Source organism: Mus musculus, chromosome 2 (genome assembly GCF_000001635.26).
Source record: "Mus musculus strain C57BL/6J chromosome 2, GRCm38.p6 C57BL/6J".
Classification (NCBI taxonomy): Eukaryota; Metazoa; Chordata; class Mammalia; order Rodentia; family Muridae; genus Mus; species Mus musculus.
The window spans coordinates 175,481,385-175,499,301 of record NC_000068.7 but is presented as its reverse complement, the minus strand read 5'-3'; the positions used below and the strand labels follow the sequence as shown (position 1 = coordinate 175,499,301).

Sequence of the window (17,917 nt, the reverse complement as noted above, 5' to 3'; positions counted from 1 at the left end):
GAATTCTTTGTTTAGCTCTGAGCTCAATTTTTTTTAATGGGGTTATTTGATTTTCTGAAGTCCACATTCTTGAGTTCTTTATATATATTGGATATTAGTCCCCTATCTGATTTAGGATTGGTAAAGATTCTTTCCCAATCTGTTGGTGGCCTTTTTGTCTTTTTTACGGTGTCTTTGCCTTACAAAAGCTTTGCAATTTTATGAGGTCCCATTTGCAAATTCTCAACCTTACAGCACAAGCCATGGCTGTTCTATTCAGGAACTTTTCTCCATATCTTCAAGGCTTTTCCCCACTTTCTCCTAGATGAGTTTCAGTGTCTCTGGTTTTATGTGGAGTTCCTTGGTCCACTTAGGTTTGACCTTAGAACAAGGAGATGAGAATGAATCAATTCGCATTCTTCTACATGATAACTGCCAATTTTGCCAACACCATTTGATGAAAATGCTGTCTCTTTTCCACTGAATGGTTTTAGCTCCCTTGTCAAAGATCAAGTTACTATAGGTGTGTGGGTTCATTTCTGGGTCTTCAATTCTATTCCATTGGTCTACTTGACTGTCGCTATACCAGTACCATGCAGTTTTCATCACAATTGCTCTGTAGTACAGCTTTAGGTCAGGCATGGTGATTCCACCAGAGATTCTTTTATCATTGAAAAGAATTTTTCCTATCCTAGGTCTTTTGTTAATACAAATGAATTTGCAAATTGCCCTTTCTAATTCGATGAAGAATTGAGTTGGAATTTTGATGGGGATTGCATTGGATCTGTAGATTGCTTTTGGGAAGATAGCTAATTTCACTATATTGATCCTGCCAACCCATGTGCATCAGAGATCGTTCCATCTTCTGAGATTTTCTTTGATTTCTTTCTTCAGAGACTTGAGGTTCTTATCATACAGATCTTTGACTTCCTTAGTGTCACTCCAAGGTATTTTATATTTTTTGTGACTATTGTGAAGGGTACTCTTTCCCTAATTTCTTTCTCAGCCTGTTTATCCTTTGTGTAGATAAAGGCCAATGATTTGTTTGAGTTAATTTTATATGTAGCTAGTTCACTGAAGCTGTTTATCAGGTTTAGGAGTTCTCTGGTGGAATTTTTAGGATCACTTATATATACTATCATATCATTTGCAAATAGTGATATTTTGACTTCTTCCTTTCCAATTTTATCCCATTGACCTCCTTTTGTTGTCTAATTCTTCTGGCTAGGACTTTGAGTACTATATTGAATAGAAAGGGAGAAAGTGGGCAGCCTTGTGTAGTCCCTGATTTTAGTGGGATTGCTTCCAGCTTCTCTCCATTTACTTCGATGTTGGCTACTGGTTTGATGTAGATTGATTTTATTATGTTTAGATATGGGCCTTGAATTCCTGCTCTTTCCAAGACTTTTATCATGAATGAGTGTTAGGTTTTGTCAACTGCTTTCTAAGCATCTAACAAGATGATCATGTGAGTTTTGTCTTTGAGTTTGTTTATATAGTGGATTATGTTGATGGATTTCCGTATATTAAACCATCCCTGATTCCCTGGGATGAAGCCCTCTTGGTCATGATGGATGATCCTTTTGATGTGTTCTTGGATTCGGTTACCAAGAATTTTATGGAGTATTTTTGCATTGATATTCATGAGGTAAATTGGTCTGAATTTCTCTATTTTTTTCCTTTTTTTAATTACGTATTTTCTTCAATTACATTTCCAATGCTATCCCAAAAGTGCCCCCCCACTCCCCTAACCACCCATTCCCATTTTTTGGCCCTGGCATTCCCCTGTACTGGGGCATATAACGTTTTCCTGACCAATGGGCCTCTCTTTCCAGGGATGGCCTACTAGGTCATCTTTTGATACATATGCAGCTAGATTCAAGAGCTCTGGGGTACTGGTTAGTTCATAATATTGTTCCTCCGATAGGGTTGCAGATCTCTTTAGCTCCTTGGATACTTTCTCTAGCTCCTCCATTGGGGGCCCTGTGATCCATCCAATAGTTGACTGTGAGCATCCACTTCTGTGTTTGCTAGGCCCCGGCCTAGTCTCACAAGGGACAGCTATATCACTGTCCTTTTAACAAAGGCTTGCTAGTGTATGCAATGGTGTCATCGCTTGGAGGCTAATTATGGGATGGATCCCTGGATATGGCAGTCTCTAGATGGACCATCCTTTTGTCTCAGCTCCAAACTTTGTCTCTGTAACTCCTTCCATGGGTGATTGTTTCCAATTCTAAGAATGAGCAAAGTGTCCACACTTTTGTCTTCGTTCTTCTTCAGTTTCATATGTTTTACATAATGTACCTTATATCTAGCTATACTAAGTTTCTGGGTTAATATCCACTTATCAGTGAGTACATTTCATTTGAGTTCTTTTGTGATTGGGTTACCTCACTCAGGATGATGCCCTCCAGGTCCAACCATTTGCCTAGGAAATTCGTGAATTCATTCTTTTTAATAGCTGAGTAGTACTCCATTGTGTAAATGTACCACATTTTTTATATCTATTCCTCTGTTGAGGGACATCTGGGTTCTTTCCAGCTTTTGGCTATTATAAATAAGGCTGCTATGAACATAGTGGAGCATGTGTCCTTTACCGGTTGGGACATCTTCTGGATATATGCCCAGGAGAGGTATTGCGGGATCCTCCAGTAGTACTATGTCCAATTTTCAGGGGAACTGCCAGACTGATTTCCAGAGTGGTTGTACGAGCTTGCAATCCCACCAACAATGGAGGAGTGTTCCTCTTTCTCCACATCCTCGCCAGCATCTGCTGTCACCTGAATTTTTGATCTTAGCCATTCTGACTGGTGTGAGATGGAATCTCAGGGTTGTTTTGATTTGTATTTCTCTGATGATTAAGGATGTTGAATATTTTTTCAGGTGTTTCTCAGCCTTTCGGTATTCCCCAGGTGAGAATTCTTTGTTCAGCTCTGAGCCCCATCTTTTAAGGGGGCTATTTGATTTTCTGGAGTCCACCCTCTTGGGTTCTTTATATATATTGGATATTAGTCCACTATCTGATTTAAGATAGGTAAAGATCCTTTCCCAATCTGTTGGTGGTCTTTTTGTCTTATTGACGGTGTCTTTTGCCTTGCAGAAGCTTTGCAGTTTCATGAGGTCCCATTTGTCAATCCTCGATCTTAAAGCACAAGCCATTGCTGTTCTATTCAGGAATGTTTTCCCTGTGCCCATATCTTTGAGACTTCTCCCCACTTTCTCCTCTTTAAGTTTCAGTGTCTCTGGTTTTATGTGGAGTTCCTTGATCCACTTAGATTTGAGCCTATTACAAGGAGAGAGGAATGGGTTGATTCGCATTCTTCTACATGATAACAACCAGTTGTGCCAGCACCATTTGTTGAAAATGCTGTCTTTTTTCCACTGGATGGTTTTAGCACCCTTGTCGAAGTTCAAGTGACCATAGGTGTGTGGGTTCATTTCTGGGTCTTCAATTCTATTCCATTGGTCTACTTGTCTGTCACTATACCAGTACCATGCAGTTTTTATCACAATTGCTCTGTAGTAAAGCTTTAGGTCAGACATGGTGATTCCACCAGAGGTACTTTTATCCTTTAGAAGAGCTTTTGCTATCCTAGGTTTTTTGTTATTCCAGATGAATTTGCAGATTGTTCTTCCTAATTCGATGAAGAATTGAGTTGGAATTTTGATGGGGATTGCATTGAATCTGTAGATTGCTTTTGGAAAGATAGCCATTTTTACAACGTTGATCCTGCCAATCCATGAGCATGGGAGATCTTTCCATCTTCTAAGATCTTCTTTCATTTCTTTCTTCAGGGACTTGAAGTTTTTTTCCTACAGATCTTTCACTTCCTTAGTTAGAGTCACGCCAAGATATGTTATATTATTTGTGACTATTTAGAAGGGTGTTGTTTCCCTAATTTCTTTCTCAGCCTGTTTATTCTTTGTGTAGAGAAAGGCCATTGACTTGTTTGAGTTAATTTTATATCCAGCTACTTCACCGAAGCTGTTTATCAGGTTTAGGAGTTCTCTGGTGGAATTTTTAGGGTCACTTATATATACTATCATATCATCTGCAAAAAGTGATATTTTGACTTCCTCTTTTCCAATTTGTGTTCCCTTGTTTTCCTTTTGTTGTCTAATTGCTCTGGCTATGAATTCAAGTACTATGTTGAAGAGGTAGGGAGAAAGTGGTCAGCCTTGTCTAGTCCCTGATTTTAGTGGGATTGCTTCCAGCTTCTCACCATTTACTTTGATGTTGGCTACTGGTTTGCTGTAGATTGCTTTTATCATGTTTAGGTATGGGCCTTGAATTCCTGATCTTTCCAAGACTTTTATCATGAATGGGTGTTGGATCTTGTCGAATGCTTTTTCCGCATCTAACGAGATGATCATGCGGTTTTTGTCTTTGAGTTTGTTTATATAATGGATTACATTGATGGATTTTCGTATATTAAACCATCCCTGCATCCCTGGAATAAAACCTACTTGGTTAGGATGGATGATTGCTTTAATGTGTTCTTGTATTCTGTTAGCAAGAATTTTATTGAGGATTTTTGCATCGTTATTCATAAGGGAAATTGGTCTGAAGTTCTCTCTCTTTGTTGGATCTTTCTGTGGTTTAGGTATCAGAGTAATTGTGGCTTCATAGAATGAGTTGGGTAGAGTTCCCTCTACTTCTATTCTGTGGAATAGTTTGTGCAGAACTGGGATTAGATCTTCTTTGAAGGTCTGGTAGAACTCTGCACTAAACCCATCTGGTCCTGGGCTTTTTTTGGTTGGGAGACTATTAATGACTGCTTCTATTTCCTTAGGGGATATGGGACTGTTTAGATCGTTAAAATGATCCTGATTTAACTTTGGTACCTGGTATCTGTCTAGAAATTTGTCCATTTCATCTAGGTTTTCCAGTTTTGTTGAGTATAGCCTTTTGTAGAAGGATCTGATGGTGTTTTGGATTTCTCCAGGATCTGTTGTTATGTCTCCCTTTTCATTTCTGATTTTGTTAATTAGGATGTTGTCCCAGTGCCCTCTAGTGAGTCTAGCTAAGGGTTTATCTATCTTGTTGATTTTCTCAAAGAACCAACTCCTCGTTTGGTTAATTCTTTGAATAGTTCTTCTTGTTTCCACTAGGTTGATTTCAACCCTGAGTTTGATTATTTCCTGCCGTCTACTCCACTTGGGTGAATTTGCTTCCTTTTTTTCTAGAGCTTTTAGATGTGTTGTCAAGCTGCTAGTATGTGCTCTCTCCCATTTCTTCTTGGAGGCACTCAGAGCTATGAGTTTCCCTCTTAGAAATGCTTTCATTGTGTCCCATAGGTTTGGGTATGTTGTGTCTTCATTTTTATTAAACTCTAAAAAGTCTTTAATTTCTTTCTTTATTCCTTCCTTGACCAAGGTATCATTGAGAAGAGTGTTGTTCAGTTTCCACGTGAATGTTGGCTTTCCATTATTTATGTTGTTATTGAAGATCAGCCTTAGGCCATAGTGGTCTGATAGGATACATGGGACAATTTCAATATTTTTGTATCTGTTGAGGCCTGTTTTGTGACCAATTATATGGTCAATTTTGGAGAAGGTCCCATGAGGTGCTAAGAAGGTATATCCTTTTGTTTTAGGATAAAATGTAGTGTAGATATCTGTCAGATCCATTTGTTTCATAACTTCTGTTAGTTTCACTGTGTCCCTATTAAGTTTCTGTTTACACAATCTGTACATTGATGAAAGTGGTGTGTTGAAGTCTCCCACTATTATTGTGTGAGGTGCAATGTGTGCTTTGAGCTTTACTAAAGTGTCTTTAATGAATGTGGCTGCCCTTGCATTTGGAGCGTATATATTCAGAATTGAGAGTTCCTCTTGGAGGATTTTACCTTTGATGAGTATGAAGTGTCCCTCCTTGTCTTTTTTCATAACTTTGGGTTGGAAGTTGATTTTATTAGATATTAGAATGGCTACTCCAGCTTGTTTCTTCAGACCATTCGCTTGGAAAATTGTTTTCCAGCCTTTCACTCTGAGGTAGTGTCTGTCTCTTTGCCTGATGAAGTTCTCTATCTTTGTTGGGTCTTTTTGTGGTTTAGGTATCAGAGTAATTGTGACTTCATAGAATGAATGGGGTAAGCTACCTTCTGCTTCTATTTTGTGGAATAGTTTGAAAAGAACTGTAGTGAGGTCTTCTTTGAAGGTCTGATAGAACTCTGCACTAAACCCATCTGGTACTGGGCATTTTTTTTTGTTGTTGTTGTTAGGAGACTATTAATGACTGCTTCCTTTTCTTTAGGAGATATAGGACTGTTTAGGTTATTATTCTGATCGTGATTAAACTTTGGTACCTTGTATCTGTCTAGAATATGTTCATTCCATCCAGGTTTCCAGTTTTGTAGTACGATCTGATGGTGTTTTTTATTTCCTCGGGATCTGTTGTTATGTCTCCCTTTTCATTTCTGATTTTGTTAATTAGGATACTGTCCTTGTTCCCTCTAGTGAGTTTGACTAAGGGTTCATCTATCTTGATGATTTCCTCAAAGAACCAGCTCTTTGTTGGGTTGATTCTTTGTATAGTTCTCTTCATTTCCACTTGGTTGATTTCAGCAGTGATTTTGATTATTTCCTGCCATCTACTCCTCATGGGTGATTTTACTTCCTTTTGTTCTGGAGGTTTTAGTTGTGCTTCAAGCTGCTAGTGTGTGCTCTCTCTGCTTTCTTTATGGAGGCCCTCAGAGCTTTGAGTTTTCCTCTTAGGACTGCTTTCATTGTGTCTCATAAGTTTGGGTATGTTGTGGTTTCATTTTCATTAAACTCTAAAAAGTCTTTAATTTCTTTCTTTATTTCTTCCTTGACCAAAGTATCATTGGGCAGAGCGTTGTTCAGTTCCCAGGTGAATGTTGGCTTTCTATTATTTATGTTGTTATTGAAGATCAGCCTAATAGTCCATAATGATCTGATAGGATGCATGGGACAATTTCAATATTTTTGTATCTGTTGAGGCCTGTTTTGTGGCCAATTACCTGGTCGATTTTGGAGAAGGTACCAAGAGGTGCTGAGATGTATTATCCTTTTGTTTTAGGATAAAATGTTCTGTAGATATCTGTTAAATCCATTTGTTTCATAACTTCTGTTAGTTTCACTGGGTCCCTGTTTAGTTTCTGTATCCACGATCTGCTCATAGATCAAAGTGGGGTGTTGAAGTCTCCCACTATTATTGTGTGAGGTGCAATGTGTGCTTTAAGCTGTACTAAAGTTTCTTTAATGAATGTGGCTTCCCTTGCATTTGGAGCATAGATATTCAAAATTGAGAGTTCCTCTTGAAAGATTTTACCTTTGATGACTATAAAGTACCCCTCCTTTTCTTTTTTGATAACTTTGGGTTGGAAGTCGATTTTATTCGATATTCGAATGGCTATTCCAGCATGTTACTTCGGACAGTTTGCTTGGAAAATTGTTTTCCAGCCTTTCACTCTGGGGTAGTATCTTTTTCCCTGAGGTGGGTTTCCTGTAAGTAGCAAAATGTTGGGTCCTGTTTGTGTAGCCAGTCTGTTAGTCTATGTCTTTTTATTGGGGAATTGAGTCCATTGATATTAAGAGATATTAAGGAAAAGTAATTGTTGATTCCTATTATTTTTGTTGTTAGAGTTGGCATTCTCTTCTTGTGGCTGTCTTCTTTTAGGTTTGTTGTAAGGATACTTTCTTGCTTTTTCTAGGGCATAGATTCCATCCTTGTATTGGTTTTCTCCTGTTATTATTTTTTGAGTGCTATATTCGTGCAAAACATTTTGTGAATCTGGTTTTGTTATGGAATACTTTGGTTTCTCCATCTATGGTAAGTGAGAGTTTGGCTGGTTATAGTAACCCGGGCTGGCAGTTGTCTTCTCTTAGTGTCTGTATAACATATGTCCAGGATCTTCTAGCTTTCATAGTCTCTGGTGAAAAGTCTGCAGTAATTCTAATGGACCTGCCTTTATATGTTACTTGATCTTTTTCCATTGCTGCTTTTAATATTTTGTCTTTTTTTAGTGCATTTGTTATTTTGATTATTATGTGTCAGGAGGAATTTCTTTTCTGGTCCAGTCTATTTGGAGTTCTGTAGGCTTCTTGTATGTTCATGGGCATCTCTTTTTTAGGTATGGAAAGTTTTCTTCTATAATTTTGTTGAAGATATTTGCTCGCCTTTAAGTTGAAAATCTTCATTCTCATCTACTCCTACTATCCATAGGTTTGGTCTTCTCATTGTATCCTGGATATCCTAGATGTTTTGAGTTAGGATCTTTTTGCATTTTGCATTTCCTTTGTTGTTGTGACCATGTTCCCTAAGGAATCTTCTGCAACTGAGATTCTCTCTTCCATATCCTGTATTCTGTTGTTCTACGGTTCCTGCTTTCTTTCCTAGGGTTTCTTCTATCTCCAGAGTTGTCTCCCTTTAGGTTTCCTTTTTGTTTCTATTACCTTTTTAGATCCTGGATGGTTTTGTTCAATTCCATCTCCTGTTTGGTATTGTTTTCCTGTAAGTCTCTAAGGCATTTTTGTGTTTCCTCCTTAAGGGTTTCTAGCTGTTTACCTGTGTTTTCCTGTATTTCCTAATTAAAGTCCTCCATCATCATCATAAGAAGTGACTTTAGATCCATGTCTTGCTTTTCTGGTGTGATGGTGTATCCAAGACTTGCTATGGTGGGAGAGTTTGGTTCTGATGATGCCAAGTAACCTTGGTTTCTGTTGCTTCTGTTCTTAAGCTTGCATCCTGCCATCTGATCATCTCAAGTATTTGCTGCCCTCAATATATCTGATTGTAGCCTGTCGTTCCTACAATCCCAGTTGATTCAGGACTGGTAAGAGTCCAGCTTTCTCTGTGATCCTTTGCTTGTGGGCTCCTGTGAATCTGAGATTCTGGGTGTGTCAGACTTTTTGGCAGTCAAGCTTCCTCTGAGACCCTGAAATACTGGTGTGAACAAGCTCTTTTTATTCTAGGATCCTGTTGTCAAAGATCCTGGGCATGTTACAGTGACTGGAGGTGGTGTTTCCTTTGAGGAGCGTGGAGCTGTCTGGTCAGTGGTCCTAAGTTAGTGTGGACAGTCCTCTAGGGACCATGGGGGTGTCCGTCAACTCTGCACACAAGGTGACCAGGTACTGGCGCCAACAGGGACTTGTAACTCTGGTCAGGCAGGTTTTCTGTGTCCCTAATGCTGTCTCAGGTTCCGTGTGCGATGGATTGGAACAGAAGTTGTGTTCCACTTACCGATGGTCCTAAGATCATGAGAAGAGTCCTCTAGGGACCTTAGGGATGTCCGCCAACTCTGAGCCCAAAGTGACCCTGTGCTGGCACCGACTGGAAGGGACCATCTGGTGTAATTCTAATAGCCCTGACTCTATATGTTACTTGACCTTTGTCCCTTACTGCTTTCAATATTGTATCTTTATTTAGTTCATTTGTTGTTCTGATTATTATGTGTCAGGAGATACTTTTCTGGTCCTGTTTATTTGGAGTTCTATAGGTCCCTTGTATGTTCATGGGCATCTCTTTTTGGTTGGGGAAATTTTCTTCTATAAGTTTGTTGAAGATATTTACTGGTGCTTTGAGATGAAATTCTCCATTCTCATTTATACCTATTATCTGTAGGTTTGGTCTTCTCTTTGAGTCCTGGATTTCCTGCATGTTTTGGGTTAGGATCATTTTGCATTTTCTTTGATTGTTGTATCCATGTTCTCTATGGAATCTTCTGCACCTGGGTCTCTCCCTTCCATCTCTTGTATTGTTGCTGATGCTTGTATCTCCGGTTTCTTATTTCTTTCCCAGGGTTTCTATCTACAGAGTTGTCTCCCTTTGGGTTTTCTTTACTATTTCTACTTCCATTTTAAGATCTTGGATGGATTTGTTCAATTCTGTCACCTCTTTGGTTGTATTTTCTTGTAATTCTTTATGGGATTTTTGTCTTTCCTCTTTAAGGTCTTCTACCTGTGTAGCAGTGATTTCCTATAATTCCTTGAGGGATTCTTTGTGCTTCCTATTTAAGGGCTTCTACCTGTTTAGCGGTGTTCTCCTGAATTTCTTTAAGTGAGTTATTAATGCACTTCTGAACATCCTATACCAACATCATGAGATAAGATTTTAGATTCGAATCTTGCTTTTCAGGTGTGTTGGTGTATTTGAGACTCGTTGTGGTGGGCGTACTGGGTTCTGATGATGCCCAGTGGTCTTGGTTTCTGTTAGGAAGATTCTTTCATTTGCCTTTCGCCATCTGGTAGTCTTTGGTGTTAGATGTTCTAGCTGTCTCTGGTTGAAGCTTGTTCCTCCTGTGTTCTTTAACCCCTGTCAGCACTCCTGGAAGACTAATTCTCTCCTGTGTCCCAGTGGTCAGAACACTCTCTGCAGGCAAGCTCTCCTCTTGCAGAGAAGGTGCACAGAAGTCTGGAGCTCAGATCCACCTCCTGATTCCTGAGGTCAGAGCCCTCCCCAGAGGCCAATTCTCCTCTGGCAGTGAAGGTGTCCAGGAGTCTGGGTTCCAGCTCTGTCTTCTGGCTGAGGATGAAGGCCTGAAGGGACCCTGTCCAAGAAACTTGGTTGCTTCTGCTGCCCATGTACTCTTCTGCATAAACTGGTTTCAGTGATTCCAAAATTCTGGGTGTGCTAGGGCCTGCCTATGTCCTTTGACCCTGTTTTTGCTAGCACAAGACCCTCTGGATTTTTTGGAACTGATGTTGCGTTCCACTCACCAGTGATCTCAAGGAACTGGGTGTGCTAATGTGCCAGCCTTGTGGGGAGTCCTCTGGGGAACATAGGACCCTCCACAGAGACCGCCTCAAACACTCTTAAACAATTACTTCTGTCTCATTTATCCCTAAAAGCAATTAAACAAATCTCATAGATTTCTATTCTTTTTTCTGATTATAGCTCTGGGCAGCTTCTACTATCGACCTCTATCTCTTCTTTCTGAGCTACCTGTCTGTCTGTACTGCACCTCCAAGCTCAAACTATTTGAGACAGATAGAAATCTTTGAGAAGGGCCCATGGTAAATCCAGACCAACAAGGATGCCCGGATCAACATGGAGGATTTTGGTGAGTCCCAGCACATTCCATGAACCCAAGAATTATGCAAACCAATTCAGCTCAACTTTTGTTTTAGTTGTGAACTTGCACAACTTGGTGAGGAACTAGATGGCTCAGCAAAACCAGCAACTCCACTAAGAATCCAATTTTCCCCATCCCTTAATTTCACATCTTAGCATTGGTTTTTCATTCGAGAATCTCCAGTAAGTTTTGAATACTGCGTTTCAGCCTATAGGTGTGATGCCTTCTGTAGACTCAGTTGTTACTCTGCTCTACTATAGGATGCCACCTGTGTAAGTTCCTAGCTCAGCTTGCAAATACTTTGGAGTCTGAAATGAAAGAAAAAAAGCTTAATTTAATATGCCAAATCAGCTCATTAGATGGGACACTCCCAATCATCCACATTGCTAATAGCTCCTCTATGGCAGTCCTGAATTACTAAAATCTATAGCCCATCTCTGCGTCCCCAGAACCAATCAGAAGAGGGAACACTGGGACTACTCTTCCACAGCTCTTATGTGGCTGGTATTCTGTCTTTCCCATCTCTCAAGCCAGCATCCAATTCCTTTACTGGCATGGAGATCCTCTTTGTTCCCCTTGTCATGAATCCAAAAATCCTGCCTGTGTCTCCTCCCTAGCCATTGGCTGCCGGCACTTTACTTTCCCAGTTATAATCAGCTTGGGGCAGGGAATCTCAGTGTCTCAATTGCAAGATTATCATGAAATTTGGGAACAATTTAACATGAGTAGCATGAGAACCAATAAACAATTGGGAATAAACAGAAAAACAAGGCAAATCCAAGCACCAGGCCCTAAGTATTGCCTTTTTGTTATTACCCTCCATTTACTCATATGGTGAAAATAAGTTCAAGTTTCCAGGCATCAGGTATTGTGGAGATCCAACCTAACTTTACTCATATTTTGTTTTTGAAAACATGACTGTCTCTAACAAAGCTTTCTGCTTTTCATAGTGTGCTTCTCAAAACATAACACCTGTTCTTTACCACCAAAGAAGAAATCCAAATGATTGTTTAAACTATAATACCTATATTCTATAACAGTTGATCCAGTAAACTACATAAGCCCCTGTCTTTAAATCCTGATTGGTGTGAAAATGAAGCTGAAAGAAAGATGAAATTTCAAGACCTGTAAGTCATATAAAGTACTCAGAAATTGCTGGTTGTTTGTAAGCTTAGAGGCTCCTGGGGCTGAGAACAAAGAAAAACAAACCCGGGCATTCCTGGGAACAGCTTGACCAAAAAGATAAAGAGCAATATGAGGACATAACAGGGCTATCTGAACTGAGTCAACAACTCACAGAACCCTGACCTGCACGTATTCTTTTGCTGATGTTTGAATAAGCCAATAGTGTGTCACAATGCTGAGTTCCCCACCCCTAAGCCCTTTACCCCATAAAAAACCCCTAGCTTTCGAGCCTCGTGGTCGAATCTAGTGTCTCTTGTGTGAGATTCGTTTTTGACATGGAGCGCTGTCATTAACCTACCGCATGTGTTTACAGTAAGGAAGATTCTTGTGTTTCTTTGGGTGCACTCTCTCTCCCCAGACTAGAGCAGCAGTCCCTGAAAGGGGGTCTTACAAAGCTATAATTTTGAAGGAATGTTTCTGCCTGTCCCTCCCATATATATATGTTTCTTTCTTTTATTGTTTACTCTTTTTTTTAATACAATCCACACCTTCTACCCCTTATCTTATTCAGAGTTTCTATTCCTGCACAAACATCGTGACCAAGAAGCAAGTTGGGGAGGAAAGAATTTATTCAGCTTACACTTTCATACTGCTGTTCATCACAATGGAAGTCAGGACAGGAACTCAAGCAGGTCAGGAAGCCGGAGCTTAAGTAGAGGCCATGGAGGGATATTTATTTACTGGCTTGCTTCCCCTGGCTTGCTCAGCCTGCTCTCTTATAGAACACAAGTCTACCAGCCCAGAGATGGTCCCACCCACAAGCAGCCTTTCCCCCTTGATCACTAATTGAGAAAATGGCTGTCCTCCAAAAAAGAAAGAGCTTGGTGTGGGGGCACACACCTTTAATCCCAGCACTCAGGAAGCAGAGGCAGGTGGATTTCTGAGTTTGAGGTAAGCCTGGACTACAAAGTGAGTTCCAGGATAGCAAGCACTACACAGAGAAACCCTGTCTCAAAAAATCAAAGGGGGGGGGGGGAGAGAAAATGCCTTACAGCTGGATCACATGGAGGCATTTCCCCAACTGAAGCTCCTTTCTTTGTGATAACTCCAGCTTGTGTCAAGTTGACACCAAACTTGTCAGTACAATTGACCCCTTGTCAACTTGACACACAAATACATCACTAGTAAGCCTCAACCCTTAGTTTATTCATCCCCAAGATCTAAACAACTTTAAATGTCCCTGTCTTAGTTAGGGTTTTACTGCGGTGAACAGAAACCATGACCAAGGCAAGTCTTATAAAAAACAACATTTAATTGGGGCTGGCTTACAGGTTCAGAGGTTCTGTCCATTATCAAGGTGGGAGCATGGCAGTATCCAGGCAGGCATGGAGCAGGAGGAGCTGAGAGTTCTATGTCTTCAACCAAAGGCTGCTAGTTGAAGACTGACTTCCAGGCAACTAGGGTGAGGATCTTATACCCACACCCACAATGACAAACCCATTCCAACCAGGTCACACCTATTGCAACAAGGCCACACCTTCAGATGGTGCCACTCCCTGGTCCAAGGATATACAAACCATTACATTCCACTCCCTGGTCCCCATAGACTTGTTCAAAAACATGAGTCTATGGGGGCCATACTTAAACATAGCATAATGTAAAATGCATTTAATCCAACTTTCAAAGTCCTCATAGTCTATAGCAGTTGCAACAATGTTAAAAGTCCAAAGTTCAAGGTCTTTTCTGAGATTCATTCAACTTATCTGTAATCCCCAAATTAAGGCAGGAAACCATCTGGGCAAACTCCAAACTCTGCATCTCCATGGCTGATGTCAAAGTGGTCTTCAGATCTCCACTCCTTTTTCATCTTTGTTGACTGCAACAAACTGCTTTCTCCTGGGCTGGTTCCACTCCCTGTTAGCAGTTTTCCTCAGCATGTATCCCATGGCTCTGGCATCTTTAACATCTTTGAGTCTCCAAGGCAATTTCAATGTTACAGCTTCTTCTTTCAGTGTCTGGGATTCCACTTGATCTTTTGGACTCCTCCTAAGGGCTGGCATCACTTCTCCATCTCTGTCTCTGTAGCACTCTATGCTCAGGTTGATCCATTCCACTACAGCTGCTGTTCTTGATGATCATCCCATGGTACTGACATCTTCAATACACTGTGGTGTTCCACTCCAACTAGGCTTCACCAATAGCCTCTCATAGGCTATCTTCAGGGTGCCAAGCCTCAAATCCTTTGCATGACCCCTTCAGTCCTGGGCCATCAACTACAGCTGAGGCTTCACCTTCTCCAGTGTCCTTCCTTGGCCTCTCACAGTGCTAAGCCTCAGCTTCTCTCCATGATCCCTTCATTCCTTCACAAGCAGTACCACCTGAGTGACTCTTACACATTACCAAGTCCAGCCGCAGCATGAGGTACAATCTTGGGTATCTTAGGAACACAGCTTCTTTGTGCTCCCAGAAAACAATTTCCAGAAGATTTCACCTCAACGATGCTGACCTCTTCTTAATCACCACTAATTCCTTAGCTCCAGCTAACCAGCATCAATTTTCCCAGTAGTTCCTTCCATTCTTAACTCTAGAGTCAGTGCCACATGGCTGAAGCTGCCGAGATCTGCTGCTTACAGGAACTAGAACATGATCCCCTTGTACTATTACATTATCACTAGCTTTATGTTTTCTAAATCCTTCACTGCCTAAGCTTGGCTATCCTGGGTCTTGCTTTGTAGATTGACCTTGAATGCAGAGATCAGCATGCTTGTCTCATGGGATTAAAGGTGTGTACCACCATACCTGGATCTAATTAAGCTGGGTAGAATCTTGCCCCAAGGTCCCACTCCCTTAATCTTTTATCTCCTAGAACACAGTATTTTGCTCCGTTTCACTTCCTGGCACCCCTTTAATACTCAAACCATATATTTCAAATTTTGCCTTTCTAAGCTTTCTATACTTGTTCAAAATTCTCTTTGTGAGACTTAACCAGAGAACAGAGTCTCTGCTTGGCTTTTTTGAAACTTCCTATGTCAATGCAATTAATGCAATTAATCCAAGTCGCTTCACCTTAGCCTCAGGCAGACATTTCAGACAAGGGTAAAAAGTAGCCACATTCTTCACCAAAATACCACAAAAACAGCCTTTATGTCACATTCTGAAATTCTTCTCCTTTGAAATCTGTTGGGACAGGTCAACACAGTTCAAATCACTCCCAGCAACAAAGTCTTTCATCTTCCTACTAGGATGACCCATTAAGCTCCATTTAAAGCATTCCACTGCTTCCCAAATCCAAAGTCCAAAATCCACATTCTTTCAAATAAAAGCATGGTCAGGCCTATCACAGCATTACCCCACTCCTGGTACCAACTTCTGTCTTAGTTAGGGTTTTACTGCTGTGAACAGATACCATGACCAAGGCAAGTCTAACAAAAAACATTTAATCGGGGCTTGCTTACAGGTTTAGAGGTTCAGTCCATTTTCAAGGTGGGAGCATGGCAGTATCCAGGCAGGCATGGCACAGGAGGAGCTGAGAGTTCTATGTCTTCATCCAAAGACTGCTAGTGGAAGACTGACATCCAGGCAACTAGGGTGAGGATCTTATACCCACACCCGCAGTGACACACCCATTCCAACCAGGTCACACCTATTCCACCAAGGCCACACCTTCAGATGGTGCCACTCCCTGGTCCAAGGATATACAAACCATCACAGTCCCATAGTCTTTACATATTAAAAGTTCAATCCTTTTAAAATATTCAATATCCTTTAAAATCCAAACTCTTTTACAATTAAAAGTCTCTTAACTGTGGAATCCACTAAAATATTTTCTTCCTTCAAAGGGAAAAATATGAGGGCACAGTCACAATCAAAAGAAAAATTAAATTCCAACTGTCCAATGTCTGGGATCCAACTCATGATCTTCTGGGCTCCTCCAAGGGCTTGGGTCACTTCTCCAGCCCTGTCCTTTGTAGCACACAGCTTGTCCTCTAGACTCCAGATGCCTATACTTTACTGCTGCTGCTGTTCTTGGTCATTCATGGTCCTGGCTTCTCCAAACACTGCATGACACCACAGTCCTGGGTCATCAATTGCATCTGAGGCTGCACCTTCACCAATGGCCTTCCATGGCCTCTCATAGTGCTGAGCCTCAGCTGCTCTGTCTGATCCCTTCATGCCAGCAAAACCAGTACCACCTGGGTAACTCTTACACGTTACCAAGTCCAGCCATAGCACAAGGTAAACCTTGGCTATCTCTGGAACACAGCCTCTGTGCTCTCGGCAAACACTTCCGAGAAGATGTCAGCCCAATGATGCTGGTCTCTTCTTAATTACTGCTAATTTCTCAGCTCCAGCAAACCAGCATCAATAGTCCCAATAATGCCAAGTTTTCACTCTAGTAGTTCTGGTATCTTGTTAATCACAGCTGATTCTTCAGCCCTAGCTAGTCAGAACCCAGAATCTTCACAATCCAAAATAGCAATGGCACTGAAAAGAGTCTTTAATTTTCCCTCTGAAATTTCACAAGCCAGGCCTCCATCTTCTGCACTGTTCTCAACATTATCTTCCAAGCTCCTACACAACATCCCACAGAGTTCTGAAAACTGAATGTGTCCTTTGGCCCAAAGTTCCAAAGTCCTTCCACAGTCCTCCCAAAACATGGTCAGGTTGTCACAGGAATACCCACTCCTCATACCAATTTGTCTTAGTCAGGGTTTCTATTCCTTCACAAACATGATGAGCAAGAAGCAGAGGGGAGGAAAGGGTTTCTTCAGCTTACACTTTCCAAATTGCTGTTGATCACCAAAGGATGTCAGGACTGTAACTCAAGCAATACAGTAAGAAACACCCCTGTATCCTCTTGAATCCTTTGTATGATTATTTTCATGATGAAGAATTAGTAATGTTTAAAGGCTTCCCCATATTTAATGCATTCATAGGGTTTCTCTTTCATAATGATAAAGATTTGAGAATCTGAAAAGGTTTCACCATATTATATTCCTAAATTTCTTGGCAGTATGGATTGTTTCATTGTGAAGACTCTAGAAATATTCAAAAAGCTTCACCATATTAACTACTCTCACAGGATTTTGTCTACATTATGATTTCTTTTGTGTCATTGAATATGATTGACATGTGAAGGCAATACCACATGGCTTGCAGACATAGGGTTTCTTACCTCTATGTCTTCTTTTATGTATTTGAAGATTTTAATGTACAAGGCTTTGTACCTTTAATAACTTTCATAGGGTTTCTCTCAAGTGTGTCTTCCTTTATTTACTTAGAGAATACTGTGACTTATAAAACATTTACCACATTGCTTATATTCATAGGGTTTCTATCCAGTGTGTATACTTTTGTGTTAGGAGATGACTCTTTATAACTGCTTTACCTAATTAGTGATATTCAGAGGATTTTTCTCCACTACATGTTCTTTATGGATTTGAAGATGATTGTGATGTAGAAGGGTTTCAGGACATTGCTGATATTCATAGGTTTTCTCTCCAGTACGTGTTTCCTTATATATTTTGAGGCCACTGTTTTGTGAAAAAAGGTGTAAAAGCACATTGCTAACATTCAAAAATCTCTCTCCTATACGTGTTGTTTTATGATTTTGTTGATGACTGCTTTTTGAAAAAGTTTAACCACATTGGTTAAAGTCAAAGCATTTCTCTCAAGTATATATTCTTTTATGTATGTAAAGACTATTGGTTTTTGAAAAAGCTTTACCATGTTGGTTACATTTAAAAGGTTCCTCTCTGGTATGTGTTCATTTATAT

General features: G+C 40.4%; 1 protein-coding gene across 3 annotated transcripts in view; it reads left to right on the top strand.

Moving 5' to 3' along the window:
- The window catches only part of Gm4724 (predicted gene 4724), a 286,090-nt gene that overhangs the window by 204,825 nt on the left and 63,348 nt on the right, over nt 1-17,917 (top strand). The window lies entirely within an intron of this gene.